General features: G+C 37.8%; 1 pseudogene; it reads left to right on the plus strand.

The window, feature by feature from the left end:
* The first annotated feature begins 1563 nt into the window (after positions 1-1563).
* Slc25a36-ps1 (solute carrier family 25 member 36, pseudogene 1) overlaps positions 1564-25236 on the plus strand; it is a 32683-nt pseudogene continuing 9010 nt past the window's right edge.

Raw genomic sequence — 25236 nt, forward strand, 5'->3', positions numbered from 1 at the left:
GAAGATTCAAGAACAATTCGAAACAAGAAGAACAAATTAATAAACTATTAGAGTAAATTAGACTTATTTCTTAATCTCTCTCAGTGAACAGAAACTGCCTAATATGTTGCTTTTTTTAAAGAGAAATACCTAAGAGCATATGACCTTGAAAACCATTTGGGGAAAAAAGGAAATAAAAGAAATAAGGAAGTCTGGCAGAAATATAACATGTAAATTTGTCCTAAAGATTTGTACATTGAAATCAGTTATTTGGGAACTTACTTAGAAAATATAGCAAATTCTATCAGAAAATCAGAAAAATTCATACTGATATTTTATGCTGAAAAATATGTCCACATAAAGATGCTAGAGACATAAACCTTTATATAAAAAGAACACAAAATATCTAAGTAAAAATTATGTTCTAAAATTTCATTGTGAAAACTAAACAAGAAGGGGGACAGTAGAACATCGATGATAGCTCAGAGGTCAGAGGTTAGGAGCACTTGTTTGCTCCTCTGAAGGACCCAGGCTTACTTCCTCCTACCCAAGTTAGGTGGTTCACAACAGCCCCTAAAGTCTAGTTTCTAGGAATCTGATACATCTGGTCTTCTCGAACACTGCATTCACGTGGCATGTACACACACTCAAAAATTTTAAAACCTTTTTAAAAACTGGAACACTAAAATTATATATTTCCCAGATTTTATAAAATTGCATGTGAACAAGTAAAAATAAAGGCTATATACTACCTTAATTTATAATATGCTTCATTAAGAAGATTAGTGTATTCTAAACAGATATCATAGTGATTTCCTTTTATAAAAATGAATCATTTTAAAATTGTAGCCATCCAAATGCTGCAAAAGTCAAATAAATTAATAGAAGTTGAACCTGAAAATGATATGTTGTTATAACACAAGTAGAAAATTAGTCATTTGGAAGTAAACAATGTGTGGCTCATTAACATGGATCATGAGATTACTGAATATTTACAAAGGAATATAAATGACAATGCTTTAGTAAGTATTTGATAGAATCTTTGTGTTCCTAAACCTTCTGACCTCATATCAGGACTCAGGATGCATTTTTAATCAGTGGAGAGTAACAAACACTAAGGCAATTCACCTGAAACGCTTATGTGAAAAAAAACTATCAAGAATAGACTTCATCATAAAGAATAAATGGACATAAAGAACATCCAAATGTGTATTTAAAGAGTAAGACTATGTAACACTCCATAGCCCAAGTGTGAGCAGAGAAGTCACTTCCTTAACCGCTTGTCAGCTGCAGGTATAATAATTTTGAAGATATTTTGAAGACAGAAGAAAAATCACTTCTGAAAAGACAGATCTTTCTTTAAAGAATTTCATTTGGGGCTGGAGAGATGGCTCAGCGGTTAAGAGCACCGACTGCTCTTCCAGAGGTCCTGAGTTCAATTCCCAGCAACCACATGGTGGCTCACAACCACCTGTAAAGAGATCGATGCCCTCTTCTGGCGTGTCTGAAGACAGCTACAGTGTACTGATATATAATAAATGAATAAATCTTTAAAAAAATAAAATAAAGAATTTCATTTAAAGCATGCAGGTCATTCACGCAGAGGCACATAAGAAAAGAGCTTGGGTGAGTCAGAAGGCAGACAGAGCAGCTTAGGAAAAACAAGCCTTTATTGTGCTTTGTTTAGTTAGGGTAAGCAGGTTTAGGGTTTGCCACTTTTAATAACTTCAGCAAGTAGGCAACTCTGGGGTACCAGAACCATCCCCAGATGTCTTGACTCCAGACTATGACCCTTGTTGATGATGGGGCACTATGAGAGCTCTGGAATGTTTTTGTACATATGAAAAGCATCCTCCTGGATAGTTATTTTCTATGTTTGGCAAATGGCAGGCCTTAGAAGGAATTGTCCCTCCAGTCAGCAAAGGCCCTAGAGTGTAAAGCATTTTATCTACAGAAGAGGAAGACTAGTGGTTAATGCAGAGGCAATCCTAGTAGGTGGCTATAATTAGGGTTCCTCCAGTGTCAGGAACACTTGCTGGTCTTCACAAGTCCCTTCAGAAAGCATGGCAGATGCTCTCACACACTGTTGTATTCCTAGGTAAGAAAAAGAACATGCTAACCTAGCTGCTGCAAGTGCTGTCAGATGACATAGTTGAAGAGGATCCTCTTCTGAGTTCTTTTCCCTTCATATGGGAGCCTCCAGTTAATGCTTGATCTCCACACAGCAATGCACTGTAGCCTTTGTGTTACCAACCCTTTGGACAGGAAAATTTGTTGCTGCAAGATACTTCACAGCATTCTTTGCCTCAGCTCCAACATGCTGTTAAAACTCAGTCCTGGCAACACACCACCCCCCAAAACGAAACCGCTTAAAACCACCTTCGGTCCTGGCAATATGCCTGCATTCCCCCCCAGACATTTCAGGATGTTAACAACATCCGTGGGTCCCTGGGTAAATGTAGAAATGTTTAGCTGAGGAGCACTGTCACACATGCACTTGTATAAATTTATTTTCATGGATGCAAGCATACTTCAAATAAATGAATCTAGTCCTAGTTTCTTGCCTAAGGATCATGGATATAACCTTTTATCAAAAAACCTCATTTGTTTGTACTTTAGACTATGGACTATTAAAACAGTTGATTTGAAAAAAACAAGATTTATCAACGAACTTTGCAACATTGACCTACATACTGCCTACACAGATTAATTTTCATCAATTTGATACAAACTAGAATCATTTGGGAAAAGAGAATATTAGTTGAGGACCTGCCTTCATTAATCTGTATTTTGAACATGTCTGTAGGACCCTTGTTTGTTAATGATTAGTGACTGATGTAAGAGGGCACACAGCCTACTGTGTGCACTGATATGTGACTGATTCAGTCCTGGAATCTGTAAAATTCTGGGTACCTACTGCAATTGAGGCTATATTTTCACCAGTGGCTATCTGCACTCTTTTTAGGAAACTCCAGAATAGTATAGGAAAGCAGGCAGAATAAGTCATACAAAAACAAAACAAAAAACAGTAGAACACCATTGTGACCTCTCTGCACCTGTGTCTGCCTGGAGTTTCTTGCCTTAGGTTCTTGTCTTGACTTCCAATTATGTTAGACTGTAATCTGTAAGCCAAAATAAACCCTTTCTTTTCCAAGTTTCATTTCATCATGATGTTTATCACTATAACTGTAACATAACTAGAGAAAAGTTGAAAATTGACTGTGAAATTTCTGTGATGAATTCTACCATACTGTTTTTGAGTTTTGTGGAAGAATTTTGGAGCTTTCAGCTATAAAAGGACAGTGAATGTTCAGTCTATATTGAGCTGCTATGAGAGCTTCAGACATAAGAATATTGAGAGAACTGCAGACAATGGAGGCCTGGCTTCTGACATTTCAGAAGGAAGAAAAGACTCTATCAGGATTATTCATGTGCTATTTTAGAATAAGTACCTGGAGATGGTTATCAGGTGCTGAAGAAACTAAGTGTGATTAATAAGAGCACACTGTTGTGATGAGATTTTCTGGGAAGTATTTTCAGCCGATCAGCATAAGGATGCTGTGGTTCAGAAGGAGCCACAATTACATCTTGAGCTGGCTGCTGGACCTGGTAATCTATAATGTGTAAGTGAGTCTCCCATGTGATTTAACAGCTTGAAAGTTAAGGGACTGAAGAGCTATTAGTGAGAAGCTGAGGCTTGTCACAATGTGGCATGATTGGATTGTGGAAGTCATTGGTAATGTGTAACCTCAGTTTTCCATGAAGAACCCTGAACACTGGAAATGTTAGGACTGTTTTGTTAGCAGCAAACCCAGCTGAGTGTGGTACCTAACCTGAGCCTACAAACAAGCTGTGATATTCTTTAAATGGACAAGCTAGAGGAGTGGAGCTGCTCCAACCTTTTAGAAACCAGGATTCTGTCAGTGAGTCTTAGTTATCAGATGTTGAATTACAAGATTTGAAACTACATTGCTGGAATTTGAATTAAGTATGGCTTTTTTTTATTAAAAGAAAATATTTTTCATACCTTCCCAACCCCTCCCTAAACCTTCCACATTATTTATATACCTTGGTTATTCCTTGCTAGAATAAAAAAGGTATATAACCTGATTTGAACATCACAGGATTTCATAGCTAAGAGACTTGGATTATTTGGAAAAAACATTAAATTTTAAACAATTGGAAAACTTAAAGATTGTAGCCTTTAAAATGTTGTACTATGATATATATTATGATAATAACATGATCTATTGGAAATAAGCCAAAAGGGATAGGTTATGCTTTAATACTGATGTGTGTATGTGTATGTCCAATTGACAAAGGATCCATTATGCTGACTATATTTTGCCAACTTGATAAAAAACTGTAGTGTCCTGGGAAAAGAAAACCTCAACTGAAGAACTGCCTATATTAGGGTCTCCTCTGGGGATGTATGTGTAGAGATTTTCTCAGTTAATGCTTGATATGTAGGACAGCAAACCCACTGGAGGTAGTGCCATCCTTGAGCAGGTGTTTCTGGCCAGGATGATGGACACTTCTAGAACTTCTTTTGATCATGGTGTTTCCCACAACAACAGAGAGGAAACAAGAAGACACGTGTACAATCATGTGGACATGTATGTGTGCACACGCACACATGCACACACATACACAGAGACTGACCATTGGTCACAAACTGAGGCAAAACATCTATGAAAAAAATGAGTCATTGACCAAACTCATCTCTCATATGGAACAAAATAATGCTTATGGAGGACATAGAAAATATCCCACAAAGCAGAAGAGCAAATATGCTTAGAATAAAAGAAAAAAAATAGTGTAAACAAAAATTTCTATAACAGATACAGGAAAGGGGCCCACGTATCATAGATCATTAATTATTTATCACTGGGATGGAAAAGATGATAGCACAATTTCACCAACAACAGAGCAATTAGTCTGATCAGCGTGAAATTAAAAAAGGGAGTGCCCACCACACTCACTGTCAAGATCGGCATCAGAAAACAAACTTGCCTCAGCTTCTCATGTTTGGATGATGTATACTTTTTGTGAAAATATAGAATTTAACAGTGAAAATTTACATTGCTGTGTTTGGGTTTTTCAAAATTCTAACAACTATCTCTTGAAGTTATACTCCCCAGCATATACGCTTAGCTTAGAATATATTCCTTACTAGAGCCAAGGATCTTTTTTCTTTTTAAACTATACTTTATTATTTTCCCAATGTCAATCCTTTACTGATTAAATGTGGTTGTAAAATGAGATAGTTTATAAATTCAATTCTTCTGTATTGAAATCTCATTTCATACTCTTCTAAGTCATAAAATAGCTCAATGCTTTTTTTTTCTGATTTGGAAAACATCAAAACCACCGTCAAAGTATCTCTTGATCTTTGTAAAGAAATATAAGAATCCATTCTGAGAGAATGATTGCTTTTGCTACTCAAGAACAATGCCATTAAATTCTCCTATGCCCCTGTTTATTTCTTACTAAATAAATGTTTCCTAAATAAATATATCTTAAGAAGAGTCATATTACTACATACATGATTTTTTAGTATATTGTTTTTTTATTTACATTTAGGCTCCACCTTTTGTTCCAAAATCCATGAATGCCATAGCTTGGAGGATGGTGCTGGTTCTACTGCATTTCTAAGAAGGAAAAAATTCTTCACTTAATTTTTATTTAATTTCTCCAAATCTCTCATTTTGCTTTCTATTACCATGAAGTTTTATTTTTGATAACTTTTAGCTATCTTTGCATTGATTACTCTTTTATTCAAAGGTTTAAATCTTGGACCTGTAACTATGTTATTAAGATGAACTATTTAACAAATGTGTTTAATATTAATGTGAACCGAGTATCTCAGAGCCCTTTCTTTCTAGCAACATTATGTAACTAAAACTCTACCTAATTTTCATTCTAAAATAATCTTCACATTAAAATAACTCTGTTTTTCATTATATAATGTGTGTGTGTGTGTGTGTGTGTGTGTGTGTGTGTGTGTGCTTGCTTATAGGTTTATACAATATGGAGGTCAAAAAAAGTGTGTTGAATCTGCTGGAATTGAGTTACAGGTGGTTGTGTTACTTGTGGGTGCTGTAGAGCCAACTCAGATCCTCTAGAATAACATCTAGTACTCCTACACGTAAGAAATCTCTACACCCCTGAGTTGTTACAATCTTAAATAACCAGTTCTATTATTCAAGATAAATATTGCAGAAATTTCTGTGTTCTTAAGAGTCTCTAAGCAGAATAAACCTTTCACTTCTAGTCACTATTTTCAGTTACATTTTTTTTTTATTTCTACACTTACATGGGTTCTCAATTCTCTACTATTGCTCATTTGACTTCAGTATATCATTTGTCACATACGTCTTTGACTGAGAAATCTTGGAACAAACTCAAGAATTCTTAAGCAATGAGAAAAAAAATTCTTCAAGTAGTTTGCAGATAAATTGGATACTAGAAGCATGTCAGAATACTAGATATTCATGAACTGCAGTTAATTTGTAAAGGAGAAAGTTTGAAATAAAAATTTGAATAGTGTTGTTTTTAGGTCAACAATAACATTTTGTTGTTTTTATGGTGCTTGTTGTCTTACTCAAACTAGGTATATTCCAGCCTACAAGTGTGGTGCCTATGAAAGGGTTTTGAATGATTCCATTAAGTAGCACGACCCTACTAAAAGAATTAGAAAACAGAAAAGGCTGGAATCATGTATGTCAGTAGAGATCAATTATTAACAAATTCCTAGGGAGCCATATATTTCAATGTTCTTAGCTTGATAATGTTTCACCAAAACAAATTCTGTAATAAATTATTAAGGTCACTTCTGAGTGCTAGAGAGCAACATTCCTTCTGTCTGTGGCCTGGTTTATAAAGATTTTAATACTGTTCTTCTTCAAATTGGTGTGATACATAACAGTGACATTTTTCTTCATAACGAAATCTGAATGAATACAATAAAATCACATGCATGTAGAAACATATGAAAAGATGATCATTGGTGATTTGTAAATGCACAGATACTAGAACTAGAACAGAGCGGTTCTGAACAATTACTGATTGTAGAGGCAATGGAAATGATTAATGCACTGAACTTCAGGTGTGTGTGTGTGCATAGGTTTAGTTCTATAACCTATTTTTATTCTCAAGACATGAGGGATTTTATTAGTCATTTATTTGCTGTGTGTTCTACAAAATAGCTACTCTATCTAAAGTCACAAAAGTGAGCTTAACCAAATTCACTTATGCTATGATAGCAGGTCTATCCACTTTGGGTGGAATCGAACACAATGACCAACACTCACATGTCAAATGGTCTGATGGCTCTCTGCTTAGGTTTATTAATTTCTCGTAAATATCTTCTTATGCTTCAATAAACCAAACTAGCTTTCTTGTGTGAACTTTTAAGAAGAATGTTCTAAAAGTACAAACTCTGAAATTACAAGGCTCTTAAAGCTTAGGCTCATCTATTGATGTATTCCCCACTACTCTCAGTTACTTCAAGTTCCCAAGGACAGCAAGGATTCTGTGAGTGGGGAATATTCAACACCACTATTAAAACACGATGAAAAGTACTGTGGTCGCTGACGTTTACCAATAAGGTTGTGCAACAGCAAAATGTTTCCAAAAATAGCTTTTCTAACAAGAGAGACATGTGACATGTTTAAATTATTGAGAACATTAACCAAAAATAAGGAGCATTTGTTGTTTTATACACATTTCATTACAGACATTATGTCTTATTTACCTTTTTTCTCAGGCAGACTAGTCTATCACTTATAGTAAATGATATAGTTTTACTATTAAAATATTGAATTATCAGTAAAGTTTTAAGCATAAACATATTTTTAAATATTTCACATGCTTCTAAACACAATAAAAGTGTTATTATGTGAAAATTCTAGGACTCCTAGTGCACTTGAGTTAGGAAATTTGGAAAAAAGCCATGGGGATGTTTTAATCTAATGATCAAAGAGCCTTATGTGCATTAAATGTACTACTCATATTACAAGCAGAGAACTCCAACTTGATATAGATGTCTATAGTACATTTCCCTTCACATTAGTACAGAATATATGAAGCTGTTTATGAACTACTTCCAGTGTGAAATTCCTTATTTTGAGTGTATATATGTTTAAGCATGGTGTTAAAACCTTTTAAGTGAGATACAAGTTCTATAGCTATATCTCATACGGTCTTTTCAATTTGGGATTCAAACTTTATTTATTATTTAAGATTTTTTTGTATGCATATGGAGGGCTATGTTAGTATATGCTGAATGTGTGTAGCTACAGACAGAGAGCAGAAAAACCAACCTTATCAGAGACTGTGTGCTGCTTCACAGGGGTGCTGGGAACTAAACTCAGGCCCTTTGCAATTATGCTGTGAGCTCTTAATTGCTGAGTCATCTCTCAAGACCTTGGGTTTGAATTTTAAATTCAGAAATTTCAAACATAGGCATACATTATAAAGGGGGAAATTATAAGTTTCCTTTTAACACATTTAAAGAAGAATTAAGAATGACAAAAGATAACATCGAAAGAATCAAAAATGGACATTTTCTATCTTTTGAGAAAATAGCAGTTGTATAATTTCATGGTCTTTTAAAATGCAGTTGTCAGAAAAACTGCAGGCTGCAAGCATTAGTGAGGATTTACTTGATCAGTAGCTTAAGGAGTTTGTCATGTTGTCTATAAATGATACTGAATTACTAGGAAATTATATAGATAAAGATGTTCATCTTTGATTTCAAAAGAAAGAGAAAACAATTAGGCATAATTAACTGAAAAGCCAAATTGTATAATTTAAACCATCTATACAATACTTCTTTTTATGTACTACAAGGATATAAAATGTAATCTCCTTGAAATTAAGAAGTCATCTCCAAAACCACGGATTGTCTGGTAGGTCGGTTAGGACCGTGTCTCTTCTACTCAGACACCAGCAGTTAGCACAGATGTTTGTTACTTTCTGAGGCATCCACAGAGCAGGTTGGAGGTTTCCAAAAGAGATATACTGGACATTTCTCCCAAACAACTGCTCCTAGGAAGTGAGCTATGAGTGAGATCTGATTGGTTAGTAAGCTTCTGAAGCTTCACTTTACATCCTTGAAGTTCCACGAATCTCTTAAGAACTGACTTCACTTGATGCTGCTGATGTGTTTCCTTGCTTTCCTCCTAACTGCAAGATCAAGTTTTCTTGCCTTGGTATTTATACAGCATCTTTTCCTCTTGCCTTTAGCAGATGGTCTGACGGATTCTGTCACAGGGTACTTCTTTTGCAAGCATTTGCTATTCAAGCTACATCTCTTTGTGCTTATCCCATTTGCATGACAGAACAAGGTGTCCTATAGTATGAAAAAAAGAAATCCTCAGCTTACCTATTGTTTTTAATTCTTTTCTGCCCAAATGCAAAAACCAAGTATTTCACACCAGGGTACACTTATATTTTATGATTCTTTTGCAACATTTGTTGTGAGTTTAGACATTCTTTAGCTAATGAAGCATATAAATTTAATATAAATACTAGTGTAGATGTCAATATTAAAGATAAATCTCAGGAAATCAATGCCATTGCTAAATGGGACTATCCATTAATATAAATTTATTTTAAATTAAATGTCTGTCATTATACAAAGAGGAATCATAATCTGTTATTACTGCTATTCACGTGAAAACGTTTGATTTAAAAAATAAGGAGTAGAAATAATAATTATTTCTCAGTTTAATCCAATCCAGGAATAAATTCTACAACCATATAGTATAAATTATTACTCCATTTCTTAAAAATCATCAACTTTCTTTTCCTGTCTCTGCTCCTATTCTCTCTATATATTACTACCTTTTTATTTTGATAGGTGTATTTCCCATGATAATTTTTAATAGCAAAAAAAGTCAGTAAATAAAGCTGGAAAATAATACCAACTGCCCCAAATAAATACTACATTTTAGTAAAGACAAAAGTAGTGATAGGTATTTTCTCTCACACAGATATAGGCCAGATTAGACCAGATAAAATAGATGACAGTGGGTTTATTAGGTGGCAACTTTTGGGTGAGTTCAATGCTCTCACAGGTGGAGGTCAGTGAAGTCAATCAGGCAAACTAAGGGAATTGTATAAAGCTTTGTGAAGGAATGATGACGCACCAGCTAGGACTTAGTAAATAACTTAGTAACTTAGTAAATAACTGAGCCTCTGAGCAGGTACTCTTGGGTGGGCTGCCAGAAACACGGAGATAAGGAGTGATGACATGCTAGCCCAGAGTTTTTTCTCTGCAGGTGGGGATGGGTGCAGGCAGGGGGCAGGGGACAATGGGGTTTCCCAGTTTGTGTCCTGGATGAGCAGGGGTTTTTGCCTAACAAGAAAAGCAAAAACATGTTAAAGAAATTGACACATTGCCAAGATGTACGTCACTGTCAACCTACCTTTTATTCCATTCAGTTTTAAGGCAGTTACAAGTACTCTCCATCCTCAACAGAAATAACAATCTATGTTCTTCTGGCACTGAGAACATATTTTAGACTAAATGCAGTCACTAGGCAGGCAGCTAGTGACTTAGAGCAGGCAGGAAAAGTAAAAGGAGCTGCTAGGCTGCATGTCTGCCTTGGTGCTGGCTTGTCCTGAGTGCCCGTGAGAAAATGCAGAAAGCAGTCAATAATGGGGTTCCTTAGTCCATGTTTCACAGGTGGGAAACAGCGGACTCTGGGACGAATGCTGTGGCTCCCAGTCTCCTGTGTACATGAGATCTCAGATCCATGCTTCCCCTAAGAGCATCCAAGCACCAAGGGCATACAAGGAGGAAGGGGAAGTCAGAGCCCAGCACAGGCACGAAACCCTGCTTGGTTCCAAGTAAGTGCTGAAGTACAGAGGTCCTGGGAGAGAGAAGGCCTTCTCAGGGAGATTTAGGCACAGTCCTTTGTGATGAAGGCCTCCTGCCTTGACAATCTTTAATGAAGACATGGTCCTTGCTCGTCCGAACTGCTTTATTTGATGGAGGATGAAATGGAGGAAGAGAATGCACACACCTTACTCAGGTTGAACCAAGGATTAAATACCTTTTGAGAGGAAGAGTGCCAGGAAGGGAAGCTTATTGGCTAAACACTCAGGGCCTACCTAGATACCTCATTAACATAGAGGACTCCGGATTTTCTGCTACATGACTGATTGCTGTGACTCTCTCAGTAGGGTGTCCTGGTTGCATGGTCCACAGTTGGTAGAGATAGACAGGGGGTGGCCCCACTCCTACCTACCATTCTCAATCTGAGATTTATGGGGTTTTATCTCACTTAACAGTTCTGCCTGGTAGCATAGTCTATTGGCCCTACAAGGAGTCTGAATCCTGCTAGACACAGGAGCCTCCATCCTTTCAGTATATTCCCTACGTTTTGCCCTCTCCTAGGGTTTATACTTCTGCAAAGTGGTCATGCTCTCTTTAGAACCAGGTTTTCCCCAGAGTTCAGTATGTTCTGTACAAATGTAAAAGGCACAAGAACGTATAAAGATCTGAGAACCCATTGAATTGGAATGTTTTCTAGATGAACGTAACAGTGCTTCAGGCATGATTCTCCCCCAGTGAGATCCCTAAGAGTTGGAGCCGGCTCTAGGTACAACAAACCACCACATATACTGTTTTCTGCTCCCTGTATTTCAGGGATCTTGGTTCACACCCTTTGTAACGTCATTGGTTGGGTGCCCCCAAAGCTAATTACCTACTTGCCTTATGAATCTTCTTCTATATTTTAGTTCCATTTCCTGCTCAAACTTAATCCCCATTTCATGTGACAAAGGAAGAGGTGCTGTTTATTTCTCAACCCAGAGAATTACTCTGATGAATAAATGTACAAACCTAGTCCTAAGTAGCTGCAGCACTGGAGGGCTGAGGCTGGAGGATTGGGAGCGTTGGAGGGCAGCCTGGGCTGCACAGAGTCAGGCCTCTCCAGGATTGAGATTAAATCCTACGAAATGTAAATGAAAGAAAACTTGAGAATGGCAGTCTGTGAAGAGTCTGAAGAAAATCTCTGTTCCTCCAAAGTTGTGATGTTATGATCAAGCATTTTACTTAATCCTACCAGGTCCATGCACGTGGAGGTCTGCAAAGATCTCTGGAAACATCCTCCCGGTCTTCTCTCTCAAATGGCTCTGAATTCCCTCAGCCTTCACCCGACCACTTTGAGGGAAAGTGGAGGACCCAGAAGACTTCCGAAGTGAGAACTTCACTTCCTCTGGCCAACTGCTGCACAGTTGACTACCTTGCTCACCTTTTAAATCATTTTAAGTTATGGATTATTTTCTGTCAAGTTGAAAGTGGATATTGTAAGACATGCCAAAGAAACTCTGCAAAAATTTGAGGTGTTTTTCCTTTCAAAATCTTGATGGATAAAGATCAATGAAACCTATTCTTCAAAGAACCATTCAGCTTTTCCCCACCAGCCATATCCATCTAGCTTCAGGAAGTCCCTGAAACTGACCAGATTCAGTAGACCTTTACCTCCTTAAGAGCATGTAAACAGTAAAGGCTACTGAAAAATCTCAGATAAGCCAAACTGTAAAGAGGACTCTCAGATAATTCTAGCCATGTTGAGGTTTCAGATATGATGGATTTATATGTCATTCATAATCAATGGGTAGCATTTTCTTTTTTCTATGCTTTTATCTGCCCATTCTATCTTTCTTCTCACTATACTCCCTAACCTCAACATTGTTAACACATTGTGAAATGAATAATTAATTCCAATCTTTTTACATTGCCAACGTTTTTAAAACTCCAACTAAATTTCTACGTTCCATCTCAAAGCTAAAACAAACAACAGCAACAGAATGAGCAACATCAAACTCCTTAATTTTACACACCATTTCTTTGTTTCTAATGCAGTTCTGCTTTGGCCCCAAGGGGCTCTACACATTTCTGTTTTAGGTCCTCTGCATTAGTGTGGAAAGCACATCAGTAAAGAAACGGAATACAACACATCTCAGGCATCATTCTTACCTCTTTCCCCCTATTAAAATGGAAATATTTCAATGAATTCAAACAGACCTATGGCTTTGCTGTCAGACAAGCCTTCTTTACTACAGTCCAAAACAAGAAAAATTGACTTCATGCCTGGATGTTTTCCCCATTAAAATAGCTATTTACGTTTGCTTGTTTTTACAAAAACTGCTTGTGCAAGTACTTTAGGCAATTCCCAAATGTTTCTTTAATTAAATTAGATTTTAAAAGCACCCAGAATAGCAACACTCCAGGAGATAATCTGAATTTAGGACACATTTTGAAAAAACTCCTGCCCTAAACCTTCCTTTTAAAAATACAAAATGGCCTTAACAAGTGGGTTATAATAATTTTAATCCCACTGTTCAGCTTCTACTGCTTAGCTTCTTGCCATGGGTTGTCATTTTTTTTCCCGGAATTGAGGACTGAACCCAAGGCCTGCACTTGCCAGAAAAATGCTCTACCACTGAGCTAAATCCCCAATCCTGTAGGTTGTCATTCTTATCCTCAACCTTCCATGGCTTCCAAAGAGCTCAAGGTTTACCTGGGATAACTTTATAGCAAAGATTTTGTATTATATGAGATATACAAGTAATATAAATAAGTAGGCCATATAGGGTGACCTAGGACAAAACAGACAGCATACGTCTGGCCCCTAAGGTATGTGTTATAAATACAAGAACTACAATCTTTGGGCAGAAAGTTCAACTGTGTGTTTTAAAAGATATATTTACCTTATATTTATTTATGTTTAATTGTAGGTGTCTGTGTGAGTACCTGCAGAGGTCAGAAGAGGACCAGCTGGAATTACAGGTGATCTTGAGCCACCTAATGTATGTGGGGGAATTTAAGCTTGAGTCCTTTGGAAGAGCAGTAAACACTCTTATCTGATGTGCCATTTTTCTACTTTAGATGTGTGTATTTATTTTTTATGAGAAGCAGAAATTCCAGGTTTCTAGGTAAATCTCTGTGTTTTCCCAACATTTGCTGTCTTTTCTAAATGTGAATATTACAATTATATTGACATATAATGTTATCACTATCAAAATCCAAACAAGACAGGAGACTTTTGGTTTAGTGATATAACATTTGCCTATCCTGCTTTGAGTTTGACCCACAATACTTTTAATACACGGTTAGGTAAATAAGGGAGTAATACTTGCATCTAACTTTATTTTGGGAAATAGACGATAGAAAGTCAAAGGGAAAAAAGGAAGAAATGTTTTTTTTAAAAATATAAAATTTGGTTTTATTTTTCATTGACATATACTTATTTATTTTGAAGATAATGTTTTAATTACAGCATTTCTCCCTTTACTATTCTTTTTTCCAAACTTCCTCCACCCCCCACCGATCTCCATTTATACCTTTCTTTTTCATCAGTTGTTATTATTAGCTTCTATCAAGTAGACAAAACTAGCCAGTACTGTCATAATTTTATATTACTACTTTTTCTTTTATTGGTTATTTTCTTTATTTAGATTTCAAATGTTATCCCTTTTCCCAGTTCCCAGCTGGCAAACCCCTGTCCCATTCCTTCTTCCTCCTTCTGTTTCTATGAGGGTGCTCTGCCACCCATCTACCCAATCCTTCCCTCCTCCCTGCCCTGGCATTTCCCTATACTGTAGCATCTAATCTTCAAACGATCAAGAGCCTCTCCTCTCACTGATGCCCAACAAGGCCATCCTCTACTACATATGAGGTTGGAGCCATGAGTCACTCCATATGTATACTTTAGTTGGTGGTCTAGTCCCTCGGAGCTCTGGGAGGTCTGATTGGTTGATATTGTTGTTCTTCCTATTGGAATGCAAATCCTGTCAGGTCCTTCAGTCCATTCTCTAACTCCTCCATTGAGGACCCTGTTCTCAGTTCACCGATTGGCTGCTAGCATCTGCCTCTGTATTTGTCACACTCTGGCAGAACCTCTCAAGTGACAGCTGTGACTGACAGGTTCCTCTCAGTATGAACTTCTTGTTTTGCTGACTATATATGGGATGGATCCCCAAGTATGACAGTCTCTGGATTGACCTTCCTCCAGCCCTGCTCCACATTTTTGTCTCCATATTTCCTCCTATGAGTATTTTCTTCCCCCCTCTTAGAAGGACTGAATCATCCATACTTTGGTCTTCCTTCTTCTTGAATTTTATGTGGTCTGTGAATTGTATCTTGGGTATTCCCAGCTTTTGAGCTAATATCCACTTATCAGTAAACACATTCCATGTAAGTTCTTTTGTGATTGTGTTAACTCACTCAGGACATTTTCTGGTTCCATCCAGAAATTTTAATGTGTGTGTGTGAGAGAGAGAGAGAGAGAGAGAGAGAGAGAGAGAGAGAGAGAGAGAGAGGAAGCTTGAGAAATGAATAGTTAGATGAGACAGAGTTTTGTGTAGCATCCTGTTGTGAAGATTATTAAGACAGGAAATAAAATAACTCAAAATTGTTTTGGAAAGTTCCTGAAACTGACCAGATTCACTAGACCCTTACCTCCTTAAGAGTATGTAAATAATAAACAGTAGGGAAAGTCATTCTCAGGTAAGCAGAAAAGCCAAAGTACAAAGAAGGCTTTCAGATAATTCCAGCTACCTAGAGGAAGCATATGTCAGCCAAAGTGCCCCAAGGAAACAAAACTAGCTGAACTGCCTGGAAAAGGCTTAGACCAACTGACCAACTTGATAAGGACAGGCCCCAATCTGGTGAGCTGCTTGTATGCTTTGCAGTGTGCTTCATGTTCTAAGCTTTGTGAGTTGTCACCAATGTCTGATGGGCTTAGGTAATGCAGATGTCCTTGAGACTTTTTTGCCCCTGCAATATTCCTGTAAGTAAGTCCACTAAAATTCATTGATTCACCAAACAAGACTTTGGTGGTATCTATGTTTTGTCTGTCCTGGACTCACTATCTGGGAAAAGAAGGTCTGTGTGACCTCTTCTTGATCAGTGGGCAAATTTTAACTGTTACTAAAGTGTTGTTAAAATGTCAAAAACCACTGTCAGGGTTATATTATGTTCTGAAAGTTTATATTGCAAGCAATTCCCATATTTATTTTCATGAAAATAAGCAAAGATTTTGGTGTTGGGCTATTTTATCTGTTTAATTAGAATTTCTTATATCCTCTCTTGGTGCTCAAACTTCCTTGAGCATTAGAACTACCACCTGAATAGTGATCAGACTATTCCTCAGGTATACCCAGCCACTCTGAGCACTCTACTGAGAAAATGAAACAAGAAGGGGAAGATTGGAGTTGACTGACATTTCTTCTAAAGTCGCAGTCTCATTTAGAGCTGATTATAACCATTTTGTGATAGACCTTTTTCAATCACATGCATTCATGAACCATTTCTACCTACACAAGAGAAGCACTTTTCTGATGGAGGAATCACTACAACTGATGGAGCCTTAGCTTTGATGGTCCAAAATTCAAGGCTTAAGGATTAAGAGTGGTACAAAATATTTGACCAAGCAAGTACCAGGGAAGTTTCAAATACCTCTTTTTGGATTACTAAAGTAGGCTATAGTGCCAGGGAAATGTTAGTGTTCCCCCATAATACGGACAGGAGCCAATCTGAGGCAACTCACAAAAGGGTCTTTATTTGAGCTAGCTTGGGCCTCCCCAGTGCACTATCATCATGCAGGACAGTTTTGGTGAAGCACAAAATGTCTATCAGAGTAAGGCTTTATAGTAAGCAGCAAGCAGGGAATATGTGTATAAGCATCTAAGTGGAAAAGTACTGGGGCTTTTACCATAATAGGCTGCTGCTGGGAGTCATATCACAAACTTAATTTCTGTTCCCCTCTGTATTAGTGGTTGTAAGGCAAGGGGTGGGTTTGTCACCTGGGGGTACAGGATTGCTGGAGGAATAACCTGGAGACACTGATCTTGTTGTTAATTAGCATAGAGACTGGAGTTGGCTCAGATTTTTTTGGAGGGCCACTTGGAAATTAATGCAAGGTATCAGCCTGTTAGTTTACCTGAGTTTAAACATAGCCCAGGTTCTCTAAAATGGAGTCTAAACTTGGAAGATTTGTCATCTGAGGGTGCTCAGCTACTGCAAATGAACAGGTTAGGAGACATTCCTTTCTATTACCTTCCCTGGTCTTGTAATGTCTACACCGATAGAGATATCTCAGGAATGATCTTTTTCTTATCTGCCTTCAGTACTGTTTACTGAGTTAGAAACATGAGGCAGCACAAGGCGCAACAGATCAGAGGCTGCAGAGCTTATCAAGTGCCAATCTCAGCAGATGCTTGATCTAGCAGGAAGTAGGGTGGTCCCCCAGAGGTTTGAAGATACATTGGTTCCTATGCGGATCTGATCTTCAGAATACTGTGAACATTGCCTAACAGCTTTACAACATAAGAACCACACGTTCAAAGTAAATTGTTTATCCTTTGGGGAAAGCTTTATACTTCATAATTCTTCTGAACTCCCAGCACTGGATATTACTGGTCTGAGAATTTATGTGTTTTCTCCTTGAAATCTGAAGAGTTCCCTGTGGTCTTTGAAATCTCAGGGTAATTGTCAATGGGCACCTTGACAGCTTTACTTATTACCTGGAGTTTTAGGATCGGCATGGTTTGTCACGCCACTTTCCAGTGCAAATCTCTGGCAAGCACTGCTTGACAACTGAAGACACAACTGTTATGAATGTATCAGGTGTGACCATTAGCATGGATCTACTGATGTTCCTTTTCCCAGCCTCTCTGTCATATCACTACCATGTAATATTTCAGATCCTATCAAGTTGTCCTCTGTGAAACCAGTCATGAGCAGAGATCATTTCTTAAATGGCCCTTTGTTATGTTCATGTTCTGTCCTAATAAAAGGAGTCATCCTGGCAGCATCCACTGACAACTGAAAGAGCAGTGTGAGAGTCAGTTGGATAGAAAGAATAGTGAGATAATGAGAAAGATTAGGTCATCAGCAATTTCAGAAAGTTGTCAAGACTTCAGATTCACATTCAAGTTCTGGACACTAGCCTGAATGACATTACACCTGCTATTTCCAGCTATTCAAAGTCTACACAGGGAAGGCAATACATGAGGCTGGCTGTTGTAGGGGTGTAGCAATAGTGTGTGGTATTTGTTCTTCTACCCAAGTGCCACTCACTTTTTTGCTGCTCACTGCTGCCAAAACTGGGAGAAACAAAAGCTACTGAGGCCAGCATTTTTAGTGATTGTTACCTATGAGTGCTCCCTAGATTGAGCAAACACTCTGTGTTACATATATGTGCTGGCCTTATCATGATAGAATTTCACACAGTAACTCTTTTGACTGCATCTGAAGGTTGAAAGTAATTAAATCTCACAAGTTCATTGGCTTAGTGTATCTTTAATGCTGAGAGGAATGAAATTCAAAAATTTAATTCCTTCCACTTAAATATATAAGACACCGTTCACATTTAAGTCCATGTTGAGAATCATATGTCCAGAAAGTGTGTGAATAGTTTGATTTTCAAATTGCTTATGAACCCAAGTGCTTTATGTATCAGTAACACTTAGATGCTTTAGTCTTGTTTTATATCATTATTTTAGTTACCAACCTACTTTGTTTCAATTTGGAGAAGAGTAACTGGATTAGAGAGGAAAGATTAAATTCTAGGGACTCCTCTTTTTTCCACCCCTTGTTAGTAAATGCATAGGAATTCTAGAATTATTAAACGATAAGCAAGGGAGATGCTCTTCCTTCTGCCTGTGCTCTGTATCTGTTCTGCTACAAAAAGGTGTTGCCAGCAACCAAGGTGAGACTTCCTATGTCACCATCAATCAAGGCAATAAGGACAGATCTTCAGAAGAGTTCCCTACTCAGTTGATTCTAATTTCTATGACGTTGGCATTAAAACTTACCATAATAATCCACCTCTTTTCCATTTGACACACCAAAATATCACTTTAAATACTATACCCTTATACAGTTGCAATACCCATTAAGTATTGTCTGTTATTAAGTACCCTGTGCTTTTATTAAGAAAAGCATATCTTGTAGGTGGGCCACATGAAACTCAGTAAAACTTTAAAGTCCTGGTGTACTTAAGAAATACTTCTGGTAGTCTTTGCTATATAATCCTCTCATCTGCTCAAGTGACACTGATAGCCTTTGGCCTTATTGCTTAAATTGTTAAAAGTATAACCTGGGACTGGGAACCTAAGGAGCTTTAAAGATGATAAAAATGTGAAAAACGTTTGAGCTTAATGTGTATATGTTAGTAAAAACTTCTATTTGAGTTCCACTTTTCTTTGGGCATTAGCCACAGTTGACCATGCATTTTTGTTTTTGTTTTTGTCTTGTTTCTCTCTTTGTTTTGTTTTTCCAGAAAAGAGTTTTTTCTTTATTAATTGATTAGTAAGCCAAGCAATTTCTCACTGGGATAGTATATTATTTATATAGCACCATCATTCTTACTCCTTTGATGCCAGTTGACTCAAGAGTATTAGGACTACAAAATATCAAGGAAGAGGTTCTGACTTCCAGTTCAACAGAATGTTTGTTGTGCCTCCAGGCAAAATCATTATTTCTTCTGGCATCAAAACTTCAAGGTTTAAAGAACACAGAAAGTTTTAGGAAAAGGAAGGAATTTTTTTCTAGTCAAAAAATTATTAAGAATCATAACCAATAGTGAGTTGTACTTCCCGTTTTGACTCCTTGATTTCTAGACTAGGGAATCCTGCCTATTGGAGAAACCATAATATATTTTGAACACTGACTCATCATATACAACTTTATAAAAAAAACATGTCTAAGCCAAACACTTACTTTAGCCATTACTTTAAAAAGGACATTCCACCATTCTATCAACAGTATGAACCTAAAGCACATGATACAATCAGCGGATCCCATAAGCATGAGCCACTCCTAATCTTCTCATCTGCTTTTTCTGGTCAGAATTAGTGCTGTGTGGAATACCACATTGGTGGTTAAGACATTCTGTAATGGTGGTTTTTGTCAGAAAAAATATATTAAGGAAATTCAACTATAAAATCAAAATAAGTATCTATTCCAATACGGATCCTGACCCCTCCGCAATTGAATGAATTTAATTAAACCAACTAGTCACCAGGTCATGGTTGGTTACTATGAGGAAGACAGCAATACAAGCAGTTCAGTATCAGTCCCTGCTGATGGAATATTGGCTTATAGATGCACACAATTAAGCCTTAGACAAATGGGCATCACCTCCATCTATAGGGGCCACTAGGCAGTGACAGGAATGGCTGGAGAGAGAAGATAATTGATCAGATAATGGGTCATCTTACCAACTTCATTATTAAACTCTTCCTCTTGTAAAGTTGCTTTCTAACGTGAAATTACATTAAATGGAATTATCTTCAAGAAGAGTGCCCCCGATCCCGGCCTGCAGCAGCTCTCTGCTCCCAGACCCCGTGAGAGAGAGACCCAACCGCCTGGTCAGGTGGGCACTCTTGAGGCTACAAAGCAAAAGAGACCACCAACACTGCCCACCCCTGCCCACATCCCTGGCCCAAGAGGAAACTGTATAAGGCCTCTGGGCTCCCGTGGGGGAGGGCCCAGGAGCGGCAGGACCCCTGCCTGAGACACCGCTGGGACCTGAAGGAAACAGACCGGATAAACAATTCTCTGCACCCAAATCCCGTGGGAGGGAGAGCTAAACCTTCAGAGAGGCAGACAAGCCTGGGAAACCAGAAGAGACTGCTCTCTGCACATACATCTCAGATGCCAGAGGAAAACACCAAAGGCCATCTGGAACCCTGATGCACTGAAGGTCCAGGAAAGGGCGGCCTATATCTTCCTGGTTGCTGCCACCACAGAGAGCCCGAGGGCAGCACCCCGCGAGCGAACTTGAGCCTCAGGACCACAGGTAAGACCAACTTTTCTGCTGCAAGTGACCTGCCTGGTGAACTCAAGACACAGGCCCACAGGAACAGCTGAAGACCTGTAGAGAGGAAAAACTACACGCCCGAAAGCAGAACACTCTGTCCCCATAACTGACTGAAAGAGAGGAAAACAGGTCTACAGCACTCCTGACACACAGGCTTATAGGACAGTCTAGCCACTGTCAGAAATAGCAGAACAAAGTAACACTAGAGATAATCTGATGGCGAGAGGCAAGCACAGGAACCCAAGCAACAGAAACCAAGACTACATGGCACCATCGGAGCCCAATTCTCCCATCAAAACCAACAAGGAATATCCAAACACACCAGAAAAGCAAGATCTAGTTTCAAAATCATTTTTGATCATGATGCTGGAGGACTTCAAGAAAGACGTGAAGAACTCCCTTAGAGAACAAGTAGAAGCCTACAGAGAGGAATCGCAAAAATGCCTGAAAGAATTCCAGGAAAACATAAATAAACAAGTAGAAGCCCATAGAGAGGAGACACAAAAATCCCTGAAAGAATTCCAGGAAAACATAAATAAACAAGTAGAAGCCCATAAGAGGAGACACAAAAATCCCTGAAAGAATTCCAGGAAAACACAATCAAACAGTTGAAGGAATTAAAAATGGAAATAGAAGCAATCAAGAAAGAACACATGGAAACAACCCTGGATATAGAAAACCAAAAGAAGAGACAAGGAGCTGTAGATACAAGCTTCACCAACAGAATACAAGATATGGAAGGGAGAATCTCAGGAGCAGAAGATTCCATAGAAATCATTGACTCAACTGTCAAAGATAATGTAAAGTGGAAAAAGCTACTGGTCCAAAACATACAGGAAATCCAGGACTCAATGAGAAGATCAAACCTAAGGATAATAGGTATAGAAGAGAGTGAAGACTCCCAGCTCAAAGGACCAGTAAATATCTTCAACAAAACCATAGAAGAAAACTTCCCTAACCTAAAAAAAGAGATACCCATAGGCATACAAGAAGCCTACAGAACTCCAAATAGATTGGACCAGAAAAGAAACACCTCCCGTCACATAATTGTCAAAACAGCAAATGCACAAAATAAAGAAAGAATATTAAAAGCAGTAAGGGAAAAAGGTCAAGTAACATATAAAGGCAAACCTATCAGAATCACACCAGACTTTTCGCCAGAAACTATGAAAGCCAGAAGATCCTGGACAGATGTCATACAGACCCTAAGAGAACACAAATGCCAGCCCAGGTTACTGTATCCTGTAAAACTCTCAATTAACATAGATGGAGAAACCAAGATATTCCATGACAAACCAAATTTACACAATATCTTTCTACAAATAGAGCACTACAAAGGATAATAAATGGTAAAGCCCAACATAAGGAGGCAAGCTATACCCTAGAAGAAGCAAGAAACTAATCGTCTTGGCAACAAAACAAAGAGAATGAAACCACACAAACATAACCTCACATCCAAATATGAATATAACGGGAAGCAATAATCACTATTCCTTAATATCTCTCAATATCAATGGCCTCAACTCCCCAATAAAAATACATAGATTAACAAACTGGATACGCAATGAGGACCCTGCATTCTGATGCCTACTGTAAACACACCTCAGAGACAAAGACAGACACTACCTCAGAGTGAAAGGCTGGAAAACCACTTTCCAAGCAAATGGTCAGAAGAAGCAAGCTGGAGTAGCCATTCTAATATCAAATAAAATCAATTTCCAACTAAAAGTCATCAAAAAAGATAAGGAAGGACACTTCATATTCATCAAAGGAAAAAATCCATCGAGATGAACTCTCAATCCTAAATATCTATGCCCCAAATACAAGGGCACCTACATATGTAAAAGGAACCTTACTAAAGCTCAAAACACACATTGCACCTCACACAATAATAGTGGAAGATTTCAACACCCCACTCTCATCAATGGACAGATCATGGAAACAGAAATTAAACGGAGATGTAGACAGACTAAGAGAAGTCATGAGCCAAATGGACTTAACGGATATTTATAGAACATTCTATCCTAAAGCAAAAGGATATACCTTCTTCTCAGCTCCTCATGGTACTTTCTCCAAAATTGACCATATAATTGGTCAAAAAAACGGGCCTCAACAGGTACAGAAAGATAGAAATAATCCCATGCGTGCTATCGGACCACCACGGCCTAAAACTGGTCTTCAATAACAATAAGGGAAGAATGCCCACATATACGTGGAAATTGAACAATGCTCTACTCAATGATAAACTGGTCAAGGAAGAAATAAAGAAAGAAATTAAAAACTTTTTAGAATTTAATGAAAATGAAGGTACAACATACCCAAACTTATGGGACACAATGAAAGCTGTGCCAAGAGGAAAACTCATAGCGCTGAGTGCCTGCAGAAAGAAACAGGAAAGAGCATATCTCAGCAGCTTGACAGCACACCTAAAAGCTCTAGAACAAAAAGAAGCAAATACGCCCAGGAGGAGTAGAAGGCAGGAAATAATCAAACTCAGAGCTGAAATCAACCAAGTAGAAACAAAAAGGACCATAGAAAGAATCAACAGAACCAAAAGTTGGTTCTTTGAGAAAATCAACAAGATAGATAAACCCTTAGCCAGACTAACGAGAGGACACAGAGAGTGCGTCCAAATTAACAAAATCAGAAATGAAAAGGGAGACATAACTACAGATTCAGAGGAAATTCAAAAAATCATCAGATCTTACTATAAAAACCTATATTCAACAAAACTTGAAAATCTTCACGAAATGGACAATTTCCTAGACAGATACCAGGTACCGAAGTTAAATCAGGAACAGATAAACCAGTTAAACAACCCCATAACTCCTAAGGAAATAGAAGCAGTCATTAAAGGTCTCCCAACCAAAAAGAGCCCAGGTCCAGACGGGTTTAGTGTAGAATTCTATCAAACCTTCATAGAAGACCTCATACCAATATTATCAAACTATTCCACAAAATTGAAACAGATGGATCACTACCGAATACCTTCTACGAAACCACAATTACTCTTACATCTAAACCACACAAAGACACAACAAAGAAAGAGAACTTCAGACCAATTTCCCTTATGAATATCGACGCAAAAATACTCAATAAAATTCTGGCAAACCGAATTCAAAAGCACATCAAAACAATCATCCACCATGATCAAGTAGGCTTCATCCCAGGCATGCAGGGATGGTTTAATATACGGAAAACCATCAACGTGATCCATTATATAAACAAACTGAAGATTCAGAGGAAATTCAAAAAATCATCAGATCTTACTATAAAAACCTATATTCAACAAAATTTGAAAATCTTCAGGAAATGGACAATTTCCTAGTCAGATACCAGGTATCGAAGTTAAATCAGGAACAGATAAACCAGTTAAACAACCCCATAACTCCTAAGGAAATAGAAGCAGTCATTAAAGGTCTTCCAACCAAAAAGAGCCCAGGTCCAGACGGGTTTAGTGCAGAATCCTATCAAACCTTCATAGAAGACCTCATACCAATATTATCCAAACTATTCCACAAAATTGAAACAGATGGAGCACTACCGAATTCCTTCTACGAAGCCACAATTACTCTTATACCTAAACCACACAAAGACACAACAAAGAAAGAGAACTTCAGACCAATTTCCCTTATGAATATCGACGCAAAAATACTCAATAAAATTCTGGCAAACCGAATTCAAGAGCACATCAAAACAGTCATCCACCATGATCAAGTAGGCTTCATCCCAGGCATGCAGGGATGGTTTAATATACGGAAAACCATCAACGTGATCCATCATATAAACAAACTGAAAGAACAAAACCACATGATCATTTCATTAGATGCTGAGAAAGCATTTGACAAAATTCAACACCCCTTCATGATAAAAGTCCTGGAAAGAATAGGAATTCAAGGCCCATACCTAAACATAGTAAAAGCCATATACAGCAAACCAGTTGCTAACATTAAACTAAATGGAGAGAAACTCGAAGCAATCCCACTAAAATCAGGGACTAGACAAGGCTGCCCACTCTCTCCCTACTTATTCAATATAGTTCTTGAAGTTCTAGCCAGAGCAATCAGACAACAAAAGGAGATCAAGGGGATAAAGATCGGAAAAGAAGAAGTCAAAATATCACTATTTGCAGATGACATGATAGTATATTTAAGTGATCCCAAAAGTTCCACCAGAGAACTACTAAAGCTGATAAACAACTTCAGCAAAGTGGCTGGGTATAAAATTAACTCAAATAAATCAGTTGCCTTCCTCTATACAAAAGAGAAACAAGCCGAGAAAGAAATTAGGGAAAAGACACCCTTCATAATAGACCCAAATAATATAAAGTACCTTGGTGTGACTTTAACCAAGCAAGTAAAAGATCTGTACAATAAGAACTTCAAGACACTGAGGAAAGAAATTGAAGAAG

This window comes from Rattus norvegicus, chromosome 5, assembly GCF_036323735.1.
Source record: "Rattus norvegicus strain BN/NHsdMcwi chromosome 5, GRCr8, whole genome shotgun sequence".
Classification (NCBI taxonomy): Eukaryota; Metazoa; Chordata; class Mammalia; order Rodentia; family Muridae; genus Rattus; species Rattus norvegicus.